Here is an 8,359-nt window from a genome sequence, read left to right as displayed (position 1 = left end):
TAAATCAGTAATTTTACTGAGGCTTCTTACATTGCTCATGTAGGATAAATGCTTGAAAGAAGTTGGAGCTCAATTTTGTCTGAGCAGTAAATTCATGATGTCACCCCCTTGCTTATATCTATTCATTAGCTCCCCATTCTCTCCTAAAATCTCCAAATTCCTTCATATTCTTCTAGCCCCTTCTTACTCCTCGAGCTTCATTTTCAATTTCCTTCTGTCTCTACACCTTATGTTTCCATAATGCCAAGGGAATGCAGTTCCTTGAGCACAGTTTCCTATTTCCTATGAGTGAGTCTTTATATCTGCCACTCCTTCTGCTTGGAATGCCCTTCCGTATTCCTCGTCTGAGTACAGAACTCACTGACCCAATTCAAACACCTCCTCTTTAGGGAAAATCCTAGAAGACGACTTCTCTCCCACACTCTTCCTCCTACGATTACCCTTCTTTTTATCTTTGTGTTTCCACAGTATATCTTGCACATGTCGCTACTTTTAAATTTATTTTACTGTGCTGTAATTATTTGTTTATATATTTGTCTCCCCTACTGATCTGAGAGCTTTTAAGAAGTAGGTTGTGAGTTAATGTTTGTTGAATGAATGAATGAACTAATGAACTTTTGAATCAGATACCAATATTCACTGAGGACCCACTTTGCTTGGAATCATATACAGCAAGTACAGTAAAGTGTCAAGCAGAAGGTTTACTCATTCTATGCAGACCATCAGCAGGGAGGAAAAAGCGATCTAGATAGGTTACAAGATTTTCATTAAAATCTCCAAATATTTACTCTCCACATCCACTTAATCCCCACATCCACTTGCAAGCAAAATGCACTAGTTTCTGCTTACTTTGCCTACCAATATTACTTTTGCAAAATTGTATCTATTTTCATTTCTGTTCTGTAGTGGTAAAATTCGTACTCAAAAATATTATCATATTTTGAGTTACTATTGAAATGCTTGGTTTTATATGATGAATCACTTTACAGCATAGCCCCTAAGAATGTAGGCGCAGAAGCCAGATTGCCTGGCTCTGGTAGGGTGTCTTTGGGCAAGATATTTGACCTCTCTGTGCCTCAGATACCTAATCTGTAAAAATGAGGCTCCATAATGGTACCCAACGCATTAGGTTATTGAGAGGATTAAATGAGTCATAGATAAGCACTTAAAATCTTGCTTGGCATGTAAGTGCTATATAAATGTCAGCTGCATTATTATAGCAATAAACTGTACTCCCTATCATATTACCACAATTTTTTGGTCATAAAAATAATACAGTAAATGAGAAGTATAAGAACAGAATGCACGTAAACATGGATTTATTTGTTTTCTTCTTGATAGGATCTAGATTCTTTGGTGAAGTAATTATCAGGAATAAAGAAACAACTCAAAACCACTGCAATAGAGTGCAACCCTTAAGGAATTAACAAATGGGAGGGGAAAATAAGAAAAACACAAATCCAGATCCACCCAGCAACATTTGAACATATTTTTTCACACAAGAGCTTAGAAACTGGGAAAGTAACCAAACATGAGTCAAAAGAGGTTACCTAATTTGAGAAGGCCGCAAGAGGAAGGCCAAAAGAGGAAGGGGAGAAGGGAGCAGTTAAAAAGTCTTGAATTTTGGGAAAAACAATTTGTCCACCAACCTGGGGGTATTAGAATCAATTAATGAATTCCATTAATTCAAGAGTTAATATTTATTTTTTCAGTCTTACTTCCTTGGATCAAAGCTACAAGGTTTACTAATCACTCATGTATCAGAGTCCCAATTCATTTACTCTGAGACTGATTTTTGTTAAAAGAAATTTAAAGTTTTTCCTCTCATTTAAGTCTGTAAATCCAGTTAAGTTGCTGCCATAGAAAACTGGTTTTCTAAATATGCTGATAACCCCATAAATGTTACATAATGAGATAAGTTATAAGCTTGTTCAAGAGTTTTCAATTTGTCGCTCTATATGAGAAGATGCTTGGAAATCCAAACAGATTTCTGCAGTTTTTCCTTATTATAAGTTAATTAAGGACATTGTATTTCATGGTAGGCATGAAAATAAGCTCTGGTCCTAAAGCCCAGAGTCAAAGCTGAGTGATCTTAGGAAGAATCAAGCCTGGAGACTACTGTAAACACTGACATACTTTGCCCTCCTTTCTAATTGTTTACAGTTTAGCATTTGTTGGGATCTGTATTAAGGAGTAAACTGATACTATTGGCTATGAAAAAATAACCATGCTATTTCACTAGGTTTACGGCAATTGGTGGGCATGCCCTGGAGAGTGAGAGAGATGTGCTACTTTGGAAAATGTCTTAAGTCAAACGAGACTTAGAATCTAAGGGCTTCTACAGATGATGGTAAAGCAATAACAATAAAACACTTGCCCCACGTGTCCTGCCCCAGCAGTTGATCTTACTTCTACAATACAAAAGGGTCAGAACTCCCTCAATTTCCCCAAATTGAAACTACATGTCTACATAAAAGTGCACCAACCTTTTCTTAATTTCCTTTCTGCTAAGGCCAATTCTTCCTGTGTTCTAGATCCCATCCCGAATGCTTCGTCTTGCGTGTTCACCTCCCAACTCCACCTCAGCTTTGAAACACGTGCAGTCTCTTCAATCCCTAAAACACTCTTCCTCAACCCCACTTCCTCTACTCGCAACCCCCTCTATTTCTGTCCTCCCTTCCAAAGAAATTTGAAGACAATGGTTAGCAACAAAATAAAATCTTTTCATGTTTGTATCCCCACTAAGTTAAGTCCCTTCCATCACCTGGTTACATAATCCCTGATATTCCTTTCCAGTTCTCACACTGCAACCAAAGTGCTCTTTTAAAACACAGATCACATTATGCCTCTGCTCAAACCCTTTAATGGCTTACCTAGGATAAAGATCGAAATCCTTATAACTACCTCAACGCCCTGCCTACCTCTCCAGTGTCAGCTGACCCTCTTTCCTTCTTTCTGCATTCCATCCTCACTGGTCCTGCAGAGCCTCAGGCACACTAAGTTCAACCTTCATATGTGCTTTTCCCCTGCCCAGAACACCCTTCCCAACACCTGTTCTTTCTTCCCCCTTTAGATTTCAGCTCATGAATCACTTCCTTTAGATTTCAGTTCATGAATCACTGCCTCAAGAAAGTCTTCCCTGAATTAGGTAGATCCCTTGCTATACATTCTCAGAGCAGTGTGTATATATACTCACTATATGTATTTATATAATCATTTGTTCAATGTCTGTCTTCTCTGTTGGTTTGAAAGAAGGGTGTCAGTCTTTTTACTAACCTTTGTATTCCTGGCAGCTACCACAGTAGCCAGCAATGAGAGAGTACGCAAGAAATATTTAATGAATAAATAAATGAATGGATTTCCATGAATTTACCCAAAGTCATTGACTATAAATCCAACCAAGTCATCCCTGACCTTCCTTTATCCTCAGCATCAGCAACAAATGTAAACTGAGTGGCCAAGGGCAACAGCTCCACCTTAGTTCTTGTCTTCTCTGAGAAATCTTCTCCGATCATAATAAGAAACAACTAATAATAGGAGGTACTTAGTAAGAACATACTGACTGCCAGACAGATTGTGCTCAGTTATTTCATGCATTATCAATTTCATCTAATCATCAAATCAGCCCTATGTGCTAGGTGCTTTCTTTAGCTACTTTAGTTTACAATAGAGAGATCCACCAATTTTAATATTTTGCCACATTTGCTATATCACTCTAGCTACCTGTCCACCTATCTATTCTCTATCTGATGCGTAGAGAAGTAAAGGGAATTGCCCAAGATCACATACTTAATGTGGGTAAGCTGGGACTAGAACCCAGATCTCGCTGACTCAAGAACCTGTGTTCTTTAATATGATATATTGTGATGTACTGTGATACATTATGAGAAATTGCTTTCTCTCTCTGCTTAATGTCATAGCACTTAAATATATCTCTTATTGCAGAGTCTATCTGCTCACTCTTATGATACTGTTCTTTTTTCCAGGGCTATTTATTGCCTGGATTGAGATCTATGGTTTCATGTTTGTGTTCTGATTTTAAGTTTCCTGCAGAGAGGGAACTTATATTGAGTTGTGCTTCTTTGGCTTCCTTACAAGGCCCATGCCTGGTTGTGAGTCCTCAGAAATATTTGTGGAATGAATGAATAAACGAATCCTGGAATAATCTAACTTAATAGTTTATATGGATTAAATGTGCTATGTTCATTAAACACAAATTCAGGTTTAGGGTGACTTCCATTTCTAATGAAGACGACTGAGGATCAATACCATGCTCCTATTTTATTGTGTGACACCATAATGCAGTGTGCCTCTGGAAAAGATAACACTGTACTTCCTTATCTAGATCATAAAATCTTATGACTGCTCCATGTTAGATGTTTGTTTCACAAGTGTAGAAATGTTTATGTTGTATTTCAGATAAAAATGAACTAGATTGTATCTTTCATCAGATATGACAAATATGTAAGGTACATCTTCATTTCACATAAGGCTAGAAGGCACAGTTCTTTAGCAGCTCAAATGTTAAATGACTTTTTATCAGCTCAAATATTAAATTTCTCTGTGAATGGTATGAATGTAAAATTCATATTCAGGTATTTGAAAACCTGAGAAAAAAAGCATAGAAGACAAATCAATAATTCTCTTGGCCTCTGATCAAAAATTTGGCAAACAAAATTTGTGTCAACCAATTTATTTTCAATTTATTACCTCCCCTTGGGAAATAAAAAAGAGAACTCTTTCTTACTTTCTATAACTGGTAACCCCTGAGATAAGTCTCCTTAATTTATTTACAGATATAGTAAAGAATAATCATATTATATATACATATTTGCTTAAGTTCATTTTGCCAAAAATATGTCAAACTCTACCACTTCTGCAATAGAAAACATGAATTGAAATAGTTAAATGAGAAATAAATAGGGCTCTTAAGTTCACCACTCCAAATTTCATGCCTCTGCCTCTTTTCAGGACCCTTAGCACACTTCATCAAGTGCTTTGTTCCTGAACTTATTCTAAAATGTCAAGAAAAGAAAATGAGTTAAAATGCAGAGGTATGGGATTTTGTTCATTTAATAATTCACAGTAAGATTACTCTTTTAAGGACACGCTACACAATTAGTTCAAAGAGCAATGGCCTAAGAATTACAATTTGTAGTTTAAGCTTCCCACTTGAAAAATGGTGATAATTTTTGCCTTGCATTTATGTTATAAGGATTTTAGAAGATCTTAGATAATAAACCGGAAATATTTTGAGAATTCCTAATGTTATATGTATCATAATTCTTGGTATTTTTAAGTAGCTTTGGCTTTAGGTCACATAGAAACTGCAGAAGAAGATCAGAGAGATAAATGGTTTCTGCTATTGCAGGGCATTTCAGAATTTCTTTAGACATATCAACAGCCAGAGAAAGATATTTGTGATTCTTGATTACCTTGAAAAATCAAAACAAAATAAAATTTAAAAACTTGAAAGAACTAAGTCTGGTAACTTTGTGTTTAGCCCTAAATTTATTTTATTTCAGAAATGCTAACTTCACCACGAACTATTCACCTTTGGTCTTGAGTATATTTCACGTGGATGATTTAAATTTTTGATATTCTGGTTTCTACTGAAAAATTCTGCATTTTGACACGTTTTGATGAAGTCTATTCACTGTAGACAATTTTTGCAAACCTTACTTGAATAGTTGACTTTGACTTCATCCCCTTGAGTTCCTAGAACTGCTCTGATTAAAATTTAAAATATAATTACAGGTAGCACATTGAGTCAGTCAGTTAGTCAGAAAGATCTGAGCTCTGTGAATGCTTACTTCCTGCAGTGCACTTCATTAAGTGCTCTGGAGGAGGGCGGGGGTGGATGGGAACAGTCACCCATGAAATGATTTGAGGATTATTAAAACAACATATCACCAAGTGCAAAGTACTCGATACTCAAGTGGAAACTCTCTCTATAAAAGTTCAAGCAATGGAGAGTAAAGGAAGGACCGCCTCTGTTTTAACTGCCTATCTCATACACTTAGCAAATATGTATTGTGACCTGTTAGTAGCTTTGCTGGCATTGCAACAAAACAAAACCAAATAATCTAACTACAAATGGGCCATCTTGGTTGGGGTAGAGCAGTTCTTTATTTCTTTTTCCTGGTAATACTTCAAGGTCTTTGGTAGCTGAAGGGTCAGCTCTTGACTAAAATCCAGGAAGAATCATTTTAAATAACACTTTTATTTAGGATAATTTTATATTTACAGAAAAATTGCAAAGAAAAAAAAAAATACAGAGCATCCCATATACCCTTACCCTTAACCAGTTTCCTAAATGTTACATCTTACATTGCCATAGGTATATTTTTCAAAATTACGAAACCTACTTTGTGCAATACCATGAAACTACAAGACTTTGATGAGTTTTTCCACTGAGGTCATTTTTCTATTACCAGGATTCAGTGCAGAATACCATAATTAAGAACTTTAGGCAAGAAGAGACTTTAATGGTCTACATCCTGAAACTCAAAAATCAGCATTCTGGGCAATGCAGCTGATCAATGTCAAAATATTAATGTGACAGTATAAAAATGAAATTAGTGTTCAGGAGCCACTGGGCACACCATAGGATCAGTCTTAACTAGTTTTAGGGCAAAGTTACGCACATCTTGTAGTCAGTCATTAACTCTTTTTAAAATGTACCTAAAGGGTGCTAAAATAAAATGTCACAGTTATTTTTTTTAATTGTATATCTGTGAGAATATCTTGCTAAAATAATTTTTCTGTTATCACCCAGTGTGGACACCATAGATTTTCCTACATGTATTCACAGAGAGAGGCTGATTAGTTACTAATCTGCCAGTTAGGGAGTTTCCCATAGACACTAGAGAACAAACAAAGCCCTTGTGGTTATCAAGATCATAATGGATCAAGACCAGCAGTCCTCAACTTTCGTGTACATCAAGATCACCTGGAGAGATGTTAAAACACAGATTCCTGGGTCCCATCCCAGAGCCTCTGATTCAGTAGGTCTGATTAGGGGGCCCAGGTATCTACACACTTTTAACAAATTGAGGCAGATGCTGCTGGTCCGGAGAGTATACTGTGAATGTCACTGTCTCTCATCCTCCCTTGTTCACCTTCATGGATAATTTATTGGAAAAAAAAGCAAAGCCAGTTTGTTCTGACAAGGTATAATACAGGTCCCTAGATTGATATGTTGCCTGATGGTCAGTTAATGGATTTTTACATTCATTCCAAGTCTGTGCAAGGACTAAAGCAAATTAGGAAATAAGTTACTTTTCTACAGTAGTTCTTATTGGTCTGTCTTCCCTTGAGGCAATGCAATCATTTTAAAAATAATAAACTATTTTTCTTTAAACATGTTATTTTGAAATAACTTCAAACTTACAGGAGAGTTGCAAAAATAATATAAACCCCATACAGGGAATTCCAGTGTGCTCCTATCCCTGCCCGCCCCCAGATACACAGATCCACCAATTTTAACATTTTGCTGTATCATTCCATCCATCCATCCATCCATAGCTATCTGTCCATCTATCTATCTATCTATCTATTTTCTGAACATCTGAGAGTAGGTTGTATATATCGTGCTCTTTGAACACTTAAGACTTTGAACACTTAAGACTTCCAGGTACATTTAGAACACAGATATATTCACTTATGTAACAAGTACAGTTATCAAGTTAAAGAAATTTAATGTTAATATAATGCTTAAGAAATCCAATTTTTTCATATTCCTCAATAAATGTCCTTTTGAGCCTTTTCTCCTCCATTATTAGAACCTGTCCAGGATCACAAATTGCATTTGTCATTGTCTCTTTAGTTGCTCACCCTTTTTCCCTTCCCTCCTTCACTTCCTCCCTCCCTCCCTCTTTCCATTCTTCCTTCCTTTCTTCCTCCCCCCCCATCCTCCCTTTCTTATTGAGGTAACACAAACACAATAAACTTTCCCATCTCCACCATTCCCAAGCATACCATTCAGTGGGATTAATTACATTCACAATCACAGTCACCATCTATTACTAGAACTTCCCCATAACCCCATACAGAAACTGTACACCCATTACGTATTAACTCCCCATTTTCCCTGCCACCCACCCCTGATCACCTGTATTCTACTTTCTGTCTCTATGTGTTGGCATTTTTTCCAATATTTTCTTTGTGGTTATTATGGGGCTTAAACTTAACATCCTAAATCTATAACAATCTCATTTGGTTTGATAGCAACTTAACTTCAGTAGCACACACAAACTGTGTTCCTATACACTTCCACTCCCCACATTTAAGTAGTTCTTGTCACAAAAAAATAGTTTTTAACAATAATAACTGTGATAACATACAAACCAATTATCAA

The 8,359-nt window shown here is 36.3% G+C and overlaps 1 protein-coding gene across 1 annotated transcript in view; it reads right to left on the bottom strand.

Moving 5' to 3' along the window:
• Positions 1-8,359, bottom strand: part of LOC119527109 (uricase) — a 101,528-nt gene that overhangs the window by 83,097 nt on the left and 10,072 nt on the right. The gene's annotated exons all lie outside the window — the stretch shown is intronic.

The sequence above is a fragment of the Choloepus didactylus genome, chromosome 2, assembly GCF_015220235.1.
Source record: "Choloepus didactylus isolate mChoDid1 chromosome 2, mChoDid1.pri, whole genome shotgun sequence".
Classification (NCBI taxonomy): domain Eukaryota; kingdom Metazoa; phylum Chordata; class Mammalia; order Pilosa; family Megalonychidae; genus Choloepus; species Choloepus didactylus.
This window is presented reverse-complemented; position numbering and strand designations above follow the sequence as displayed.